Source organism: Pleurodeles waltl, chromosome 4_2 (genome assembly GCF_031143425.1).
Source record: "Pleurodeles waltl isolate 20211129_DDA chromosome 4_2, aPleWal1.hap1.20221129, whole genome shotgun sequence".
NCBI classification, from domain to species: domain Eukaryota; kingdom Metazoa; phylum Chordata; class Amphibia; order Caudata; family Salamandridae; genus Pleurodeles; species Pleurodeles waltl.
Genome location: NC_090443.1, coordinates 515,400,841 through 515,422,179, shown reverse-complemented (window position 1 = coordinate 515,422,179; position 21,339 = coordinate 515,400,841). Strand labels below are relative to the sequence as shown.

General features: G+C 44.4%; 1 protein-coding gene across 7 annotated transcripts in view; it reads left to right on the top strand.

Annotated features, from left to right (window-relative positions):
• Nucleotides 1-21,339, top strand: part of SWT1 (SWT1 RNA endoribonuclease homolog) — a 793,385-nt gene that overhangs the window by 769,359 nt on the left and 2,687 nt on the right. The window lies entirely within an intron of this gene.

Here is a 21,339-nt window from a genome sequence, read left to right as displayed (position 1 = left end):
AGACACTCCCCTTCCCAATAAAGAGAGCAAGAAACTTGATGCAGCAGGGTAAAGAGTAGCTGCACAAGCTGCTAATCATTAGAGAACTGCAAATTCACAGGCACTTTGGCATGATACAATAGGGCCACTGGGACGAGATGGAAGAAGTTCTTCAATATCTTCAAGAAGAACATCGAAAAAGGGGTCAGGAGATAGTCTCAGAAGGGCGGGCCATCTCAGACAATTCTATTTGATGTGCCACTGATGCAGCGGATACCGTGGCAAGTGGTGTAAACACCAGTGTTACTATGAGAAGGCATGCTTGGTTGAAATGCTCAGGCTTCAAGCCAAAAATACAACATGCAGTTCTCAACATTCCTTTCGATAAAGAACACTTGATTGGCCCAGAAGTTGATAACTATATTGACAAGCTGAAAAAAGATTCATAGACAGCTAAAGCTTTGGGGGCCCTACTAACTACTCCAAGAAGGGGTAATTTTCGCGGACCACAATTTAGGGGAGATTTCAAGGCATCATCTACCAAGCCTTTCACTTCCCAGACCAAACAAGGAACACACTTTTAGAATAGAGGTTCCTTCAGAGGCTCTTACAGGGGTGCAAATAATAAAGGCAGAGGTAAGGCATCCACCTCTAGACGTTCTGCCTCAAACACATGCCAGGGACTGCTTACAAACTCCTCCTGCACACAGATCTCCAGTAGGGGGAAGACTAGCAAATGTCTATCCCCAATGGTCCAGTATCACCAGAGATCAATGGGTTCTATCAATTATCCAACATGGTTACTGTCTAGAGCTAATTTCCACTCCACTAAATATACCATGTTAACAAACTTTCACACTACCACCTCATTCTTTTTAAAGAAGAGGTACAATCCCTTCTTCTCAAAAGGACTATAGAACCAGTTCCCCTGTCTCAAAAAGGGTTGAGTATATTTCCTATACTTCCTTATAACAAAGAAAGATGGGTCATTAAGACCAATTCTGCATCTCAGACCGCTCAACCTATACATCCTCTCAAAGCATTTCCGTATAGTCGCTCTGCAAGATGTTATTTGCCTATCACAGCAAGGCGATTTCATGACAGCTTTATATCTGAGATACTTATTTTCACATTTCCATGCATCCAGCACATCGCAAATACCTCAGATTTGTCATTGCAGGACAACACTATCAATTCAAGGTGTTAACATTTGGGCTAGTAATCACTCCCAGGGTATTCACAAAATGTCTAGCAGCAGTTGCCGCATTCCTCAGATAACAACATAGTCATGTCTTCCCATACTTGGACGACTGGCTTATCAAAGTCAATACCATCCAACAGTGTCAGAATCATACTCTGTACACAGTAGACCTTCTACATCCTCTGGGATTTACAATCAACTTTCTCAGATCCCATCTACAACCCTCATAGATACAGCCTTATCTGGGAGAAATTCTCAATACTCTCTCAGGTTTGGCCTATCCAAACCCAGCCCGGATTCAAGCTTTTCAAACTCTTCTGCCTAAATTACAGGAGAACCACACTTACACAGTGAGAAAGAGTGATGCAGCTATTAGGGATGACGGCTTTCTGCATTGCCATCGTTTCTCATGCCAGACTACACATGCATCCATTACAGCAGTGTTTGTCTCGTCAGTGTTCAGCCACAGGGACATCTTCAAGATCTAGTGTTGTTGTACCACCAGACTGACCGCTCTCTGCAATGGTGAAATCCCACCAACCTTTCCAAAGGGTGGCCTTTCAAGACCTTGTGCCTCTGATCACTCTCTCTACAGATGCATCACAGATAGGTTGGGGAGCTCACCTCAACAACCTTACAATACAAGGTAGATGGGATCCCATACAACAAGCCTATCACATCAACTTCTTGGAGTTACTAGCAGTCTTTCTAGCTCTCAAAGCATTTCTGTCACAACTCTCTCACAAGGTTGTTCTAGTCAGTACAGACAACATGCCAACCATGTATTATCTGCAGAAATGGGGGGCGGGCGTGAACACTCATCTCAGTTGTGCCATCTTGCTCAGACAATTTGGAAATGGGTAATTCACCATCACATTCACTTACTGGCAGAATATCTCCCAGGAATGGACAACCAGTTTGCAGACCTCCTAAGCAGGGATGCAGCAACAAGTCCACGAATGGGAACTTCACCCACAAGTACTTCTCCAATACTTTCACCTAAGGGGAATACCAAAAATAGACCTCTTCGGCACTGCAGAAAATTTTAAATGCCAAAATTTCGCATCCAGGTACCCACACCCGCTGTCCAAGGGCAATGATCTGTTTATGAATTGGTCAGGGATATTTGCTTACACTTTTCCACGCCTCCCACTCATTCCATTTCTAATGCGCAAATTGAAACAAACATCACTCACCATGATCCTTGTAATTCCCACATGGGCACGTCAGCCTTGGTACACAACTCGGTTGGATCTGTCTGTAGTTCCCCACCAGAAACTCCCTGTAGGAAGCTGGCTCAGTATATACTATATCAAAATGAGATATAGTGTACCCAGAGTCCAGGGAATCCCGAGAGGCTGAAGTGGATAATACTAATGCTTTCTTTTGTGGTAGTGTGGTTGAGCAGTTAGGCTTATCACAGAGGGTAGTACAAAGCATTTGTTGAACACACACAGGCGATAGAGTGAAGCACAGTCTCAATGACTAACTCCAGGCCAATTGTTTTTATATAGCAAAAATATTTTTTGTTATTTTATTTCTAGAACTACAAGATTCAAGTTGCAGGTAAGTGCATTTGCAAGTAAGTATCCAACATATGTAACAATACCACTTTGTTTCAATTTGGAAAGTTATGTGTTTTTCTAATAAATAGCAATAATCTGTTTTAAAAGTTGACACAAAGGAAAGTTAGCACAGTTTCAAGGTAAGTACAAGACTTATAGTTCCAGTCTCTGGGGATTAGGCTATCCACAGGTGGGGGTTCAAGTTAACCCCAAACACCCACCACCAGCAACACGGGGCCGGCTGAGTGCAGAGGTCTAACTTGAGGTTGGTTTAACATGGGCTCCTAGGGATACTGGGGGCACTCTGAATCTGTCCTGCTTGCAGGTAAGTACCCGCGTCTTCAGAGGACAGACCTGGGGGTTTTAGACAAGCACTGGGGGAAGCCACAGGTCAGCACTAAACACACCCTCAGCGTGTGGCAGCCTCAGGGTGCAAGGCAGCGTCGGGTTCCCAATGCTTTCCCTATAGTGGGACCCCGGGGGTCACAAAGATGCTGCAGGTGAAGTCTAGGGGGTCGGTTCCAGAAAACCAAAGGCTGGACAAGGAGAGGGGCCGCCTGCTCGATGTTTCTGCACCAAAGGTCGGATTTCCCAAGGCCAGGGGGCTACAGGGGTACCTTTTGGCGTCTGGAATCTTTGTCCGGTTCTGTCCCAGTCTGCGGGGTCCTCCGGATTCAGGTTGCAGATGTCATTGTGTTGGACAGGAGGGGTCAACCCAGTTGGACACTTGCTCAGAATCGCCTGGGGACCAGCTTTAGGCGGTTGGGCCTCCTGGACCCGGGACGTGGGCGTCTGGTGCAGAGTGGGTAGGACTCGCTGATCCGGGGAGGTTCTGGAGTCCTTAGATGGAGTTTCTTCTTGGACAGGGCCGGTTCCACTGGGGTTCTTGGTCCTCTAGGGTGCAGGCAGTCCTCTTTAGGCTTTTCAGAGGTTGCTGGTCCTGCGGGATGCGTTGCCTTCTTTTAGCAGGGCTTTAGAAGTTGGAGGCAGGCCGGCAGGGCTGGGGCCAAGTCTGTGTCTTCTTTCTTCTCGTGAGGTTGCCAGAAATCTGTTGATCTAGTTTCAGGGGAACCCTTAAATCCTGTATATAGGGGCATTACAAGGGTCAGAGGGCAGTAGCCAATGCTTACAGTTCCTGAGGGTGACTACACCCTTCCGGTGTCCACTCCCTTTGGGGAGGGGGACACAGACCCAACCCTATTAGTCCCTGTCCTCCAAACCAAGATAGAGGATTTTGCAAGGAGGGGGTCACTTAAGTTCTGGACACCTTTGGAGTGGTCCCAGCTGAAGTGGTCACTCCTCCTTGTTTTCCTTAATTTTCCTGCCGAACTTGCTGCTAAAAGTCAGGCTTTGTCCTGGGGCGGGCATCTCCACTAGCTGGAGTCCCCTGGGGCACTGTAACAAGAGGCCTGAGAGTTTGAGGCTCACCACCTGGTGTTACAGTTCCAGCAGGTGGGAGTTGTTAAGCACCTCCACCCAGTGCAGACTTTGTTTCTGGCCACAGAGAGCACAAAGTCTCTCACCCCATGTGGTCACAAACTTGTCTGGAAGTGGCAGGCTGGCACAGACCGGTTAGTCCTGCACTAGAAGTTTGGCTAAAATACCGGGGACATCTCTAAGATGCCCTCTGAGTGCATTTTTCAATAAATCCTACACTTGTATCAGTGTGGGTTTATTGTGCTGAAAAGTTGGATACCATACTTCCCAGACTTCAGTGAAGCCATTATGGAAATGTGGAGTTGTAATGACAAACTCCCAGCCCATATACTTTATATGGCTACACTGCACTTACAGTGTCTAAGAATGGACTTAGACACAGTTGGGGCATATTGCCCTTGCAGCTATGCCCTTACCTGTGGTATAGTGCACCCTGCCTTAGGGCTGTAAGGCCTGCTAGAGGGTTGACTTACCTATGCCACAGGCAGTGGTTTGTGGGCATGGCACCCTGAGAGGGGTGCCATGTTGACTTTTACTTTTTCTCTTCACCAGCACACACAAGCTGCAAAGGCAGTACGCATGTGGTTGGTCAGGGGTTCCCCCGGGAGGCATAGTACGTGCTCCAGCACTTGGAGACCTTCCCTGGCAAGGGGGCACTTGTTACCATGTACCTTTTACAAGAGACGTAACTGTGTGCCAATTATAAAAAGCAATGGTACAGTTTTGGGAAAGAACACTGGTGCTGGGGCCTGGTTAGCAGGATCCCAGCACATTCTGTCAGGTCAGCATCAATATCAGGCAAAACGTGGGGGAGATAACCATGCCAAAAGGGGCATTTTACTACACTCCCCAACAGACCAGACCTTCTGACTCAAAAACAAGGTCAAATCAGACATCCAGACCCCCGAACACTCAATCTTGCGATATGGCTCCTGAAGTCATATAGTTTGGTTATTTACAACTCCCCTCTGAATGTATGGACATTCGTAGAGAAGCATGTAAACCTACAACTAGGCAGTGTTATGCTGCAAAATTTGAAAACTTGTGTTTGCTACTGCCAACTTAAACACATTGATCCACTCAAAGCATCAGTACAAGACATTGTTTGTTATCTGCTACATTTACAAAAGGCAAATTTAGCATACTCAAGTCAAGTCAAGACAGACTTTATTCGGCTTTCAAATGGCCATAAAAGTATCAAATAATAACACATTTAATAATAAATAAATAGATATTAAAAAAAATAGATGATAAAAAAGGGAAAGTAATAAAACACATCCTAAATTCATTTAGTACAAGTATATAAAACCTAATTAATTTACACCAATGCCAAGTCAAGTGTCCTTGCAGTTTTTGTTTTTTCCAAGAGGTAAGAGGTTACCAAAAATTCCAAACGTTCCAATAAGATTAGTCCAAAACTCCCATGGACTTCCTTACAGTCAGTACTGTGCATAGGAAGTTTGCTAAAATTCCACACATTTCAATTTAAGATAAAAATTGTAAACAAAAATACGCGTCGCGACACTGACGCAAATTAATCGACCTTAAAAAAGGCAATAAAAGTGGTTTTCTTTGTAAGTCATAAAATTTGCAGAAAAGGACCATGTGGATTGGAGGGCCTTCGCATTGCAAGGACAAACTCTTAAAATTGTACTCCAATCATTCATGGTCGGAAAGGTTACTGGCCGATGGGAGATATCTAAACGGATAGCATACTCATCTATTAGACTTCATTTAGCAGCTATAGCTGCTTACCTTCAAAACAGAAAACATAGGCCCTCATTCTGACATTGGCGGGCGGCGGTCGCCGCCTGCCTAGCGGGAACCGCCACATGGCCGCTCTGCGGTCGAAAGACCGCTGGGGCCATTCTAACTTTCCCGCTGGGCCGGCGGGCGCTAGCCAATATAGCGCCCGCCGGCCCAGTGGGAAAGAGGCCTGCAACACTGAAGCCGGCTCCGAATGGAGCCGGCGGTGTTGCAGGTGTGCGACGGGTGCAGTTGCACCCGTCGCGCTTTTCACTGTCTGCTAGGCAGACAGTGAAAAGCATACTGGGGCCCTGTTAGGGGGCCCCTGCACTGCCCATGCCAGTGGCATGGGCAGTGCAGGGGCCCCCAGGGGCCCCAGGACACCCGTTCCTGCCAGCCTGTTCCTGGCGGTAAAAACCGCCAGAAAAAGGCTGGCGGGAAGGGGGTCAGAATCCCCATGCCATGGAGGATTCGCTCAGCCGGGGGAAATCCGGCGGGAAACCGCCGGACCCGGTTTTCCGACCACGGCTGAGTAATGGGCAATGAAGCACCGCCAGCCTGTTGGCGGTGCTTCAGTCATCCGTGGCCCTGGCGGTCTTGGACCGCCAGGGTCAGAATGACCCCCATATTTCTTTAATCAGAATTCCAGTAATCATTGCCTTTATGGAAGGCCTTAAAAGAGTCAATCCACCTAGGGTTCCTCCACCTCCAATATGGAACCTTAATGTTGTCCTTACTAGACTCATAGGTTCTCCTTCTGAACACATGTACTCCTGCTCTTTCCAATTTCTTTCATGGAAAGTTGCCTTTTTAGTGGTTATCACTTCCCTAAGATGAGTAAGTGAAACACAAGCTGTCACTTTAAAAGAACCTTTCTTCCAAGTTCATAAAGATAGAGTAGTCCTTGACAACCCCTAAATTTCTCCCAAAAGTAGTTTCACCATTTCACATTAACCAATCAGTTGAGTTACCTATGTTTTTCCCACAGCCAGACTCAGTCGCTGAAAGAGCTCTGCACACACTAGATGTTAAAACAACTCTTATGTAACGAACAGGGGGTCCACGTCTCAGGACATCGACATAGCTAACGCTTTTGCCCGGTATTACCAGACGCTTTATCAGGCTTCGGCGGCGATCGTGCCAGACCGTGCCCGCTGGCTTCTGAGAGAGGTCCCCCTTCCAAAGTTGCCCCTGATGGAGGTGCAGCACCTGGATGTAACCGCTCAGTGTGGAGGAGGTCGGGCGGCTGTCTCTGTGCTGGGGATGGGTCAGACCCCAGGACCTGATGGTTTTCACCTCAGAATACTATAAGGCTTTACGGGAGGATCTAGTGCCGCGCCTTTTGGAGTTATTTATGGAGGTGGATCGCCAGGGTTCCTTCCCGGTGGGACTGGGCGCCGCTACCATCGTAGTGCTTCCTAAAACCCAGCCTCCATCACTGCATTGTGCTGACTACAGGCCGATATCTCTGATTAACAGTGAGGTAAAAATCTATGCCACTGTCCTCTTCACCCGTCTCAGGAGGGTTCTGCCGCAGCTGATTCACCCTGACCAATGCAGGATTATGGCCCTCGTGGCACACAACACTGTAGCTGTCGATTGCATGTGGCCCTAGCCACACGCCACCGGCTGCCCCGGACCTCGCTATCCTATTTATTGATTTTGAGAAGGCCTTTGACACGGTGGACTGGGGGTTTCTCTTTTTGGTGCTTCGGCGGGCAGGTTTTGGACCAAGGTTTTGCCGCCTGGTCCGGGCTCTGTACGCCAACCCCACAGCACGCGTGCAGGTCAATGGTGCCCTGTCTTCAGTATTTGATGTCCGTCGGGGCACGCAGCAGGGCTGCCGTTTGTAACCCCTTCTATTTACTCTGGCTATTGACGCCCTGATACAGATGGTCAGGATAGACCCATTGTATTGTGGCTGGAGATGGGGGCATTCCAGTGAGGACAAGATAGCCCTGTACACAGATGATGTCCTGTTGTACATGGAAGAGCCCAGTATAACGGGCCCATGAAGCCTCCACCTTCTACAATGTTACGAAGAAGCATCAGGGCTCAGAATGAACCCAGCTAAATCAGTGTTGGTGCCCCTGACAAGTTCACGAGACTGCTTTGATTGACAAGATATGATACCCTTGCGCAGACTTAGTTTTAAATACCTCGGTGTCTGGGTGACCCTTCTTCCCAAACTTGCGTGGTCCAGGAACCTTGCTCGCTCTTAGCACGCACGAGGGCTGACTTGCAGAGGTGGCATTCATTGGTGTTGAACATGATGGGCAGTGTAGCTCTGTACAAGATGATGGTCTTACCACGACTTTTGACTATTTCAGAACTTTCCACTCCCGATTCCACGTTCGTGGTTCAGGGCTCTCGAGAGCGCCCCCACTTTATTCCTTTGGAGGGGGCGAGACATCGGGTGGCCGCACGCCTGCCGGAGAGGCGTATACGAGCCAAGCTGCTCATGGGCAATCTGGGAGGAAAGGGTGTTTCCCTGGTTTATAAAATGTTAGTTAACAATGCCCTTGGAGGTTTGGACTCGACTAGGAATAAGTGGGAGTCATGGGTGGGGGCGTTTGAGGAAACGGAATAGAGGGAGGCATTGATGGCGCCTAGGGTACTGGCGATGTCAGCGAGGCTTCATGGGGTGCAATTTTACTATTTACATAGGGCATATTCAACGCCTAACCGGTTGCATCGGGCGGGGCTTCGCCCCACGGCTCAGTGTCCACGATGTGCTGGGGAACCGGACGATTTTTTTCATATGGTGTGGTCCTGTCTGATATTGCAGATATATTGGGGTAAAGTAATACACCAATTGAACACGGTGCTGGGTGTGGGAGCAGCAGATGTCTGCCATACTAGTATTATTGGTGTGATGGAAGAAATGGGGGGCTCATGAGCGAGCCGTGCCTTTGTGAGTACGGCCCTGCTGGTTGCAAAGAGAGACATTGCTGCCGCCTTGAACTCCTCTACGGGCCCGTCCCTCGGGAAAGGGAGACATGGAGAGGGCTGGTGCACAAACCAAAAAAAACTGGTGTATGAATCTAGGGGTTACCCCATTATTATGTCAAGAAATGGATTGAAGTCTGTCACCTGGATTGGTTTAATGTCAATGTGGTTTGGAATTGGAGCTCACTGTACTTACCTGCGCAAGCTGTTTTGAGATTTCTTTCCCACCTGTTTCCCTTCCCCCTTTCTTTTTCAAAACAATAAAAATGTGTTTATTTTTTTTTTAAAAAGAGCTCTTATGTAGTACATTGATAGGGCTAAACATTTTATGAAATCTACACAGCTTTTTGTAGCATTTTCAACACCTAACAAAGGCAATCCAATTTCAAAACTGGGATAGCTAGATGGATAGTCAAGTGTATCCACACTTGTTATCTTAAAGCTAAAAGACAATTACCTACAGCCCTTAGAGCACATTCTACCAGAAAAAAAGGTGCTTCTATGGCTTTTTTTTTTTAAGAAACATTCCAATAGCAGATATTTGTAAAGCTGCTGCTTGATCTACACTACACACATTCACTAAACACTGTTGTGTAGTTCTTTTAGCTTGCCAACAAGCAAATGTTGGCTAGGCAGTGCTCAGGACACTTTATCAGGCTACTCCAGCTCCTACAGGCCAACCACCGCTTACTTGGAGGGAACTGCTTTACAGTGTATGCAAAGCATGTGTATCTACAGCCACACATGCCGTCAAACAAAAAAAGGTTACTTACCCAGTAGACATCTGTTTGTGGCATGTAGTGCTGTAGATTCACATGCGTCCTCCCTGGAAGCCTGTGGTTGTTGTAGTATAATTATTTTGCTAATATTTTACATATGTAAATGCACTGCAAGGGCATCCTTTTTTTCTATATTATCTATCTATATATATTTATATATACTCCCTACCTCACCCGCCTGCGGGGAAACAATTTAACAAAGGACTCGATGCCCATGCGCAGTATCACCGAGAGGAGGAGTCACTTGATCTTGTGACTCGAGAAGATTCTTCGAACAAAAACAACTTGCAACACTCCGAGCCCAACACTAGATGGGGGACTTATATAAAGCATGTGAATCTACAGCACAACATGCCACGAACAGATGTCTACTGGGTAAGTAACATTTTCCTTTATTTTCTAAGCAGTAGTTGACCGCCTGACTTGGCTTCACTGATATCCAGGGGTCCCCAGACCACAAGTTGAGAACAGCGGGATAGATCATTCCTGATGCTGCCTAACACTAGCACAGTTAAAGTGTCAGAAGCCTTTACTTTATGGCTCAATAATGGGAATTCAGCCGTTACATGGCAAATGATGCACCTTCCAGAAAATCTTTTTTTTTTTATTCACACCTACATACACTCTGCTTTAGACTGGGCTTGGCCCTACATTCTGCTCACTGGCAGGGGCTGGTTGAGAATGGGGAATACTTGGAGTGAACGTTCTCTAATCATATTATGCTGCTGATGCACCAAAAATGGTGGAAGCAACAGATTTGCATTTCAACCTGGAGACTGCAACCTTCGTCTCTGTTGGAGTTCCTATGGAAGCAGTATTATCAAGCAAAACGTTAAAGATAATGTGTGCTTTAGCAGCAATGTAATATTTAAATTGTAGGCTTTCAAGTTATTCGTAAGAGGGATGTGCTTCAAAACATCTTTTGGTGTAAAATCGACCCTTAATAGGGAGATAGTGAAATTGGAAGTGTACATCACAGCTTTTGAAATAAAAGCAGTGACAGGAAGAAGAATGTCTCCTTCAGGTGAGGTCCAACCATAGGGCATTGATGGAATGCTTTTGATGACACACAAAGGATGATAATGCATGCAGATTCCTAGCATGGCTTACTCAGGTTCTGCATACACATGCCCCAGTAACTACAGTCGGATCCCCAAATGGCCTTATAGCTAGCTCTCAAAAGGAGATAAATCTGATGATTTCGGCCTATTACAGGTCACTTTATTGCAGGCAACCTAGTCACTCGAGGACAGAGTTTACAGACCACACTAAAGACCTAGCAGTGACAGACTTCTGAGTTTTATGCTATCTTTAAACCTTTGCTGGCTCCTAAGATACTGCCATTATTAATGGAGGCACCTGACTATTGTGTTGTGCCACCCACTAGTAGGAAGGACATTATAACAGCACTGCCAAAGCCCAATTGAGAATGTTTAGAATTATCTGCAAATCTCCCACCTTCAGTGCTCAAATTAGTTTGGAAATTACTGGACAAGATTCTAGTGAACAAGATTTTACTGATCTTTGCCTATTTTGGTATAACCAGACCAGAAGGGTTTTGTCCCTCATAGAAACACAGCAGCGAACATTAGATGCCTCTTCCACGCCTGAGAGGTGGTCTGTTGGAAGATGAACAGTTGCTGCTAGTTGTGTTCATTGACATGGAGGAGGCATTTGACATCTTGCGGTGGGAGATTTTATTTACTGTGTCAGAGAAAATGGGCTTCGGAACCGAGATAATGAGCTGGATTTGATTACTATATGCAAAGCCAACGACTAGGAATTTGACTTTGGGTCTTTGGAGGAACCAGATGTACTCACCTTTTCCCCCATTTCTGTGTGCCATGTCGATTGACCTATTGGCATTAGATTCATAGTGAAAGCGGGAACAACTGAATGAAGATGGGAAATCAGATTATCACAATTTCTTTAGTTGCTGACAACATTTGTTTTGTAGTTGAGAGACACAGAAAGAGACATATCCCAACACTGGCCACTCTTGAAGACGTTGGCACCCTGTTAAGCCTAACAATTAATTTGAGGAAAGCCTGTTGCAATTCTTTTAAACCTATTAAGGGTCTTGAGACCCCAGATCTGCCTGAACTGCTACACATCTAGGAACTGAGGACCTTCTGATACTTGGGTATTCAGGTAAACCACCTAGGTACTAAATTAATAAATGGAAATCTGACCAAAGCTCTAGCAAATATCTGTGAGCCATCGGTTTCCTGTAAAATGTTGCCTCTCTGTATTCTGGGCAAAGTGGTGAAAAAGAAAAGGATAATCTTACTACAGTTTCTTTGTTTTTTGCCACCAGTATGACTGCCCAAACACCTTCCTAAAGACACTGATTCTACATAAATTTGAGTTTGATATAAAATTGTCACTGACATAGGACTTCTTTACGTAAACTCTAAGTACCCTAGTCGAAGGCTGGAATATGGCCTCCTGGTAATGAGCTTTATTGTTTTTCATCACCATTGGAATTGTTTGCTAGGTGGCCCTCGGATCCTTAAAATCCTAAATAAATGATATGCTTTATGCAATGAAGAATTGTGACAAAGTTGCTTACACAGTGCCACACAACAGGCACTACTCCAGGTTAGTGGACACAACCAGACATTGCTGGAAGGTGATGTTCATTCCAGTGGCGGCTGGTGACGTTTGAAACTGGTGCAGCGTAAACGTTTGGGATGAATGATGTGTGGTGAACAAGCATAGCGAGCAAGCCCAGCTCCTACAAGGGAGGTTCGGGGGTGTTCTCCCCCCAGAACATTTTGAGAAAAGAGTGGGCAAATGGTGCATTTTGAAGCAAATTGGAGAACTAAAGAAGGATAATGCAGCATTTGTGAAAGTGTTGTTATGACATCATTAAAGAGATTTCATATGATAATGACGTAGGTTCCTGCTTATTCAGTATAATCACAGAACTTAATAATAGACTTTGGGATAACAATGCTGGGTACCTCGCAGATATTCTATTTATTGATATAGCTTTACAAATGAAATCTATTTAAGAAATACAAGTTATTCTGATAGGATGAATCATGCAGTTAATCTTAATGAAACTCACTTTTGTTGTCAATGTTTATCCTAAAAATCTGCCATTAACCTTGCACTCCTAGAGATTCACCGCACATGATAACAAAACCTTATGTGGAATAATGTGTGCAGAAAAGTAAAGGAGTTCTGAAAGTACTGGATAGTAAATCACCTGTATACTACGCAGAGGGTTAGCAATGTGATCAAAGTATAGGAGTTGAGCAGCATCGAAGTAGCCATTAAAATGCATTGACCAGGAGGCCTGGACCACTAATCAGAGGCACACGTGCAGTAGCAGAAGATAAGATAACCTGTGGGGTAACAATAAGTTAGTCCGGCCAGTTTGATTAGCTGCCTTTCTGTAGCCTTTCGGGGGGGGGGGGGGGGTGAACGGCAGCTGTGTGTGATAAGATGCAGATGTACTGCAGAACACCGATTCTGAGAAAGATGCAGGTGTTAAGAACACAGATTTGGGAAATGCCGAAGCCCTGCCTTGCAAATGGGGGAATGAGGTGTTGAAAAATGGTCCCAAAGATTTTTTAATGTCACGAATTTGAAGAAGCTAACAAAAATCTCACTATAACACGACCTCTTATCATCAGGTGCTCACTTACTTCCTTTCACTCATGCGTTGGTTTTCAGACTGGATACCCAGTTTCTCTAGAGAGTGCACCTGTGGACCTCAATCCATAAATTAACAGATATGCATGCTGCCACGTAGGGGCATTCCTAAGCACACTGTTAAAGATGCTGAACCGTGTCCGCTTATGGAACTTTCACACCACTCGAGTCAATGCTTTCATCACCTTCCTTTTGATGAGTCTGAAATAGTGAAACCCCATAGTCCGCAAACTTGCAGCGACGACAGACAATGCGCTAGGAAAAGTACAGTGGTGAAAAAAACATTGATTGGTTAGTATTTTATTTGAAAGTTCATGTCTATCTGTAGGACCGGTCCGATTAGAATGGGCTATATTAACATAAGCTGCGTCTTCTGGACAGCCTTTGTGTCAAATGCGTCAATTTAAATAGTGTGCTGTGAATTAAAGAGAGCTCGTCTGTTGTAAACGTCTGCACTGATGTGGCAGTATAAAAGGCTTTTTTGAGAATTTTAGAGCTGGCCTGCCGTTTAGACCGGTGCATATCCTGCATCCGATATGGCTCAGCCTGGTAATACTCTTGAGCAAGGATACCACATTTTATAGGGAAAGAGATTTTACACCTGTCCGTTTAGTGTAAATCCATTTAACATCCTGCGATTGGGCTATTTGAAGATTAAGAGCTGTAACTATGTTTTGCAGTTGAGGGGTGCACGTGTTCCCAAAGCCGAGATCCTGTGGCTGTCGCCCACTAGCCCCCTCTACAATGTGAAGGCCAACATTTACATTCCATTGAAGTGGAGCTATCAACGCAAGAGAAACAGAAGTTCGAGTACCAGTGAGCCAGGAGCTGTGCCCACAATAAACAAGTTCACAGCCCCCATAAAAGGGAGGCTGAGACACATGACTCTTCTCCTTCTTGGCTCTGGTCACACAGTGTGCACCCACCCTGGTAAGGAAGCAGAGGAGCAACGTTATGGCTGCCACCAGATAAGAAGTTAAAGCAGCCTTGAGTGGCATCGCCACATGGCACAGGACAAGGGCCAGCCTTACAATCATGTTTTTATTGGTTAGTTCATGATTTTTGGGGGGATGGGAAAGTAGTGACGTGGAGGAACACGTTTTGGGTTTAGTTTTTAGTTTTTACACAGCATGACTAACCCAAATGCATTAGAGTACTTTCCATGAGCGCCAGACAGATTACAGTAGATGTGGTCAGATGTGTGTTTTTAAAGGCATGGGGAGGTTATGTGATTTCATTTTCCCAGGATCACAGGATGTTGAGCGGACGCCGGGAGGGACTCAACCCTAGTTCTTGAGTTGCAAAATTAGCAGCTCCGTCCCGACCCTTGTGGCACATCTCCTGCCTAGAACTAACTTTGGCTGTTAGATGAAAGGACTACCTTCCTTCTCCAACTGAGTCCTACCTTGAACGTACCACTCATTATCAAAGATGAAATAGTCAGTTCAGTTGATGCTTACAATAAAAGCTGAATTGAGTATCTGCTTGAATGATGCTGATTGTGCCGACCTCGAAAAGATGAAAATATAGGTCGACCCCGTCAAGCCCGCGGACTTCATGAGGCTGTAGGCAATAAATGCCTATAAGTGATGTTGCACATGGCACATACCCAGCTACATTATATCATGCACAGCTGTCGCCTTTGTGTTTGTTTCATTGTGTCTATTGGCCCCTGTCTTCCTTTAAATTAAAAGGAAGACAGAGGCCAAAAGACACAGAGAAACAAGTATTCTTTCCACTTTAGGGGGTTCTGGGACGAGTGGTGTTCAGAACGTGTCACAGAAAATGCTGTTGCAACATCAGTATATAAGTAAACATTGCTCAGTAGTTCATAAATATTGTAAAGAATTGAGCAATGTTTGTTAGCAAAGTGTGTACATTTGACGGGAGCATAACACAGCAGCGCAAAAAATAGCAGGGATGAAAAGTGTTCTGACGTTTTCAGCAGAGCGCAGTGCATGCAAAAACACTAAGCATGCGAATCTCGTTATGGTATGTGGGCCCTCTCAGCCGAAAGAGAGATAATCTAACACAGTTCCGCCCTGCCTACTTGGCTCCCGTGCTATGCCACTGCCCGCCGACGGGCCCGGAAAGAGAACTGTGAAGGTGGGGGGCAGGGGACCTTCAGCTCAGTTTGTGAATTAGGTAAGTATAGGGAGCTAATGGCCACATTAATATTATCTTTATCAAGTTTATCAACGCATGTTTAGAGTGCTGTATGGGTGCTTAAAAATGATTGATATGCCCGATAACGTGTACCGAGTAATACACGTATAAATATTATTATTAATAATTATGTAGTATTTCTATTTTCCACAGTCAACTAACTTACCTGTGTAGAACTTAGAAGCAGGAAGGTCTTCAATGCGTGCCGTATTTCTGTAGGTTAAATTTAGCAATCACCAATGCTGTGCCCTGTCTCTGCTGCCTTCTCCCACCCCGCGCTGCGTCACGTGCACTGCACACACCGACAAAGGCCCCTAGTAACTAACTAATACCGCGTTGCATTAGCCAATCCAGATGCTGTTCCTGCTGTTACAGCAGTGCCTGGAGTGGCTGGGGCAGACAACCTCACCGCTCATTACTGAGCCAGGGACTGTGGCTTTGCGTCACCCGCGGCTCCAGTATGTGCAGGTGGAGTGGCCTCTAGTGCTCATGTCAGGCTGGCCGGAAAAAGCCAGCAGTCCAACTGGACATGCGCACTTGGGCACCTACTTACCACGTGTACCATGTCTGCTCTGCCAATTATATAGTTAAGCCCCTCCCCCTTAGGCCCGCACTGGATTCTCCAGGACTTGCTTCAGCGACAGGCCTCTACACTGCAACCAGCCTGCCTGTGGCAGATACAAATCACATAAAATGTTTTAGCACTTTACTCGTTAATTCACACGGCCAAGACTACAGCATACTTACAGAACCTGCCGCTGTGGTGTTTGCCTGACTTCACAGAGAGATCTTGAACACAAATGGAGGTGAGTGATGATCAAGAAAGTGGGAGATCGATTGGAGGGTAAGACGCTTTACTTTCACAGTTTACAACAGACATGCCATATACCACAAGGACAGTTCTTAGTGATCTGTTCTCCATTCAGGATCATTGAAAAGAGCTTTAGAAGTGAAGAAAGGCCCCCATAAACACATGCAGCTCTAGCTCTCTTCTTGGTTCTGGGCTACAGCAGGAGGGCAAATTTACATACATACCCAATCTGGACAATGTAACTAATTTCAATTCAGGACCATTTAAATGTGCTTGAAATAGAGACAAATGTGGCAATCTGTCCGGGACAGACTGGTAGATAGTAATGGGGTGGCCAAACTTAGGGTTGAATGCTAGGTTTAAATTGATTCACAACAGTGTACTAGCCGCACCTGTCTCACTCCTTACCAGTTGCTTAGAATATTCCCATGGTATCGAACGTATGTCCAACTATCAATTGTACTGGCCTGAAATATTACTGAACAATTAAAATATTCCTGACAGTTGAGGAGTAGCACAGTGCTCGTTTTCCATGGATCTGTCTGTTTGGTGTGGCGGTAAGAACCAAAAATGAATTGGTCGGCAGATTTATTGATCTAGCTCTAATGCTGACGAACACACAGATAGCACTGCTTTATTAAATCCATTTGGAAAGCACAGATCTCACAGTGGAAGAAACATATAAAATGGGCAGAGGCTGAGAGCACAGTCATGACTGGTCACCAGCAAGCCAGTGGGAAACCCCACAGGTGACATTACGGAGCACACTACTCCTAAAACAAACAGAACAGCCCCCCTTAAATGAATAGCAGTTACAGCAAGAATACGAGTTAGATTTATAGTACAATCACAGCAGGTATAACGCCTCTGTGACAGCTCACAAATTAATACAACAAGGGAATGAATGCGAGTTTGTGTAACTTAAGTTGTATAATCACATCAATATTGACTGAACACCCTTTTATAATACACACAGTACCGAGTCCTGTCAAAATCGGACAATATTGCTCATTATTTCTTCTCTAAGGCTATAACATATGTGCATATAATTTATTAAACTGTCTCTGTCGGCTGAAGGGGTTGAAGTAAAATGGAGTCAAGCCATAAAAAAGACTATGTTGTGGACAACAGAAGCAGATGGACATGTATGACTGACCTCAGAGCCTCTCTGCTCTGCTAGTGGAATGTTGTCTGTCGGACATATTATGCACTACTACTCCTACTCCTTTTGGAAGCCTGCACTAGTTTGTTTAGCAAAACAAGCTACGCAAACAGCAGCAAGTTCCCTCAGCTAACAGTGAGCATCTAATGCTAACACATTCCCAGTGCGTATGTCTTTTATAGGTGTCTACATACATTGCTTCAGATGAGATTACTTACATGTGCCATAAAGTGAAGCTCAGATCATGGATGCGCATCGTTCTCATGAGAATAGTGTGAAGGGACCTTGAAACGAGATCCAAAATTTGTAAGCGTCATGGTGATAGTCTAGTCATTTGTGAATCCTCGCTTAGTAGTGCTAAGCATGCAGGTTGGGCTGAATGTCAGAAGCGAGTGTGCAGTACAGGCGGCCTCTAGCACTGGCACAAGTGTGAAAAGCAAAATGTCAATGAATGAATCAGCATGACGTCAGCTATTATGGTGATTAAAAGGAGATTTTTTTGTCATTTTCTAATATCGCAGTTCCTTCACTTAGAGGAATGTGTAAAGCTATTATTTATCACTCTGCACATTTAATTTGAGACCAAACGTGATCATGAAGTAAGGTGGGAGAAATAACATGAAAAGTCCTTTGCACGCTCATGTGCACATCTAAAGCTATTCTGCTTTATCATAAGCACCATCAATTCAATTGAATACATAAGTACATAGCATACTATCAAAGCATAGAATAAATGTATTCCATGTAATTCACACTGTTATACAGTAATGATAAATGCACAGTATGGGGGGTCTTTCAAACTATACAGGGCACAATATATGACAATTCGGTTTGTGATAACAGGCTTTGAATGCTTTGAGTCATGAGTTCTGGGTGAAGAAGACAGTTATGCAGTGGTGCTATCTGAGTTCTAGGGTATCTGTAAATGTGCCACCAGCTAGGTTCCTTCAGCTGACATATGGTGTTCCAGTGCAAACCTTTCAATGATTTAAGCTGTCGCATTAAAGAAGAAAGATGGCAGGATTGGTTAATGAGTAATGATTTCAACAAGGCCGAAGTTAGGCCAAATATGCAAACTGTTGTATCAGACTTTTAAAGAAAAAGTGGAAGTCGGCTGTATCGAAAGCTGCAGGGAAATCCCAGAGCATGAGTAGAAGCAGTTGGCTTTGATTCGGTTCTTGAAGATGGAGTCACATGTCAAGCAGAGTAGGTTTGGTCCCACGCCTCACTCTACAACCGGGATGGAGTTACTCTCAAAACTGTGATTTCTCAATCAAGTTTTAAAACCATTTATGGGCTATGAGCTCAGTCACCTTGCTAGTCAGGAGAGATGTGGTTAAGAAACTGGGAAGTTTGACAGGGATGTCTAGATCACAGGAAGGTGGTTTAATAGTAGCATTGTCCACCGCATGTTGAAAACCACCTGGAAAGATGTATTCATGATGAAAGAGAGGGTTGCAACAAGCGAGTTGGTCAAAAGAACAGAAATGTAATTTATGGATTGACAGGTTGAAGTCCACCCTGAGTTATCTATCAATTCCCAGTAATTGTGGTCTTGTTTTGTGTGGAAGAGTTTTTCTCCTCATAGTTAGGGGTAAAAGGAAACAAATGATGTAAAACTTACCCAAAATGTCGCCCATGTTTTTTAAAATTTATGGAGTTGCGTAGCAGGACCCTTAAAGTGCTGCCTTTGATTATTTTTTTTTAATGCAGTTTACGTTTTTAGCAAAGGTGGGTTTTGTCATGTATTCCTGCTTATGGTTGATGGGGAAAACTAATGGTTCAAAAAGTCTTTCCTAAAAAAATAAAGTAAATTCGAAACATGATTTTAGATATTTTCTTGAGGAAGAATACAGCAGAAAGTTTATTGTACGAAAATGCAGTTTAACTTTTATTATAACTGTTATAAAACACTGACATTACATTTCCCCTCGTTCGTCAGAGTTTGCAATTTAAAGCTTGCTTTATTTCTTTTAAATGATTTAGCAGTGGATTATGATATCTGTGTAAAAACATCTCTGCAGCTCACATACAATAGTTAATAGTTAATGAATGTTTATGATTTCACGGTCCATGTTCTCAATTTGTGCCTTATTTAATTCTTTTGTAAGGGCTGTGGAATATCCTATGTGCTCTATTCTGTATCGCAAAAACAGTAAAAATTATGCAGATTAATTTTCCCTTATTTTTTGCACCAGTGAAAAGCTTCTGTGGTATTCCCCCTTATGTTTTTGCAGTTAGACCTCATGTTGACCCAAATATTCCTACCTTGTAGCCTTAGATTTCTTTTATGCAATACCACCATGATTTTTCATGTATTCATCGTTTTCCACATTTTTAGGTGCCTTAGCACCTGCAAGGGGGAGTGTCAGGACATATTTGGCCTCAGTCCAGGTTGGGTGCAAAAATGAGCAAGCATTGGCAAAGCCAAAAGGTCTGGCCTTTTGAGTAGCTGCTGTACCTGTAGTCATTACTCAGCGTCCCTCTTGAGCCAGAAGCAGCTGCTTACAAAGTCTTTCACAAAGCTTCCGTACTTCAGGTCATTACCAGTTGTCCCTCTTAATACAGACCCAGCTGCTTGAAGCCTTCACAAAGCTGCAGCATCTCAAGTCAAACGCAACTGCTTCAAATGTCTTTCACAAAGCTGAAGGGGTGTGGCTTCAACATACTTGCCCATACACTTTTGCTTGCAATGAGGTTTATGGTGATGAGGCAATATAGCAACTTTGAATAAAAATCTTCAGTACTATGGGAGACTTGATCCCAACCTAGTATAGAGAGTTACTAGCAGTCAATGGTAAATACAGTTGTCTTACACAATGTTTATAGCAAACTTTTTTTGACTGGCAGTATGCGTGTGTGCCGCTAAATTGCAGTTGCTTATATAAAGTCTCTCTGTGACTAGAATGTGCAGATCCAGTGGCCCGTTCTGTGTGTCGAGATAGGAAGAAGCAAAATATCAATGTCAGGTGTGCAAATTAAGAGCTAAATTCCACAAAAGGCCCCTTTAGTCTTTATATTTCTTTTTTTACTTTGAATTTTACTGGAGTCGTGCAAGACATTGACAAACTTGCAATAGATTAAGTTATTATTAGATGCCCTCTGGAATCCGATGCAAAAGCCTAAAAAGTATTTCAGGAAGCTGCAGTACTTGAGGTGGTTTCTAGGATTTCCCTTTTGAGTCGGGTCCAACTGCTAGAAGTCTTCACCGAGCTCCACTACCTCAGTTAGTTACTAGATGTCCCTCCTACTTCATATGGCAGCCCTTCATATGTCCTTCATAATGCCGAGGGTGTGTGACTTCTACATACACATTAGTATAATCACATTTGCTATTTTAACTATTTGTACTTGTTTTACATAGGTTAAATAAGTAGAAGGGTTATAATAACGAGTAAACAGTGCATATTTCAATACATTTCTTGATTTTCATCAAAGTGATGACACCCTACTTTACATAACTAAGGGGTTTTACTGGTACATACAAGTGCCTGGAAATATCTCACCATGGGACAGAGAGACGGTTTGTAAAGTATGTTTTTGCTGCATCTATAGATGTTTATAATCAAAAGGCAGTTCCTCAAAGTGAATGTATCCAATGGCTGAATGGGCTGGTCTTTTGATCTGTCCTGTGGGGTGATGCAACATTATCTGAATGAAAATTGAGTAGGAGCACTTTAGAACATTTACATAGTATAATAAGTCTTGTCTCTCTCAATCTGGTGCAGTCCTCTAACTGGAAATGGGTCTTCCCTGGCAGGGTTGTGAATGCTTTCGAACCTGCTCTCTGCTGGCCGAGCCTAGAATGGTAGCAGTGATAAATGCTGAACAATGTAGTCTAAAGGGGCAGAGCAAGTGAGATATATGTTGAGCTTATTTTA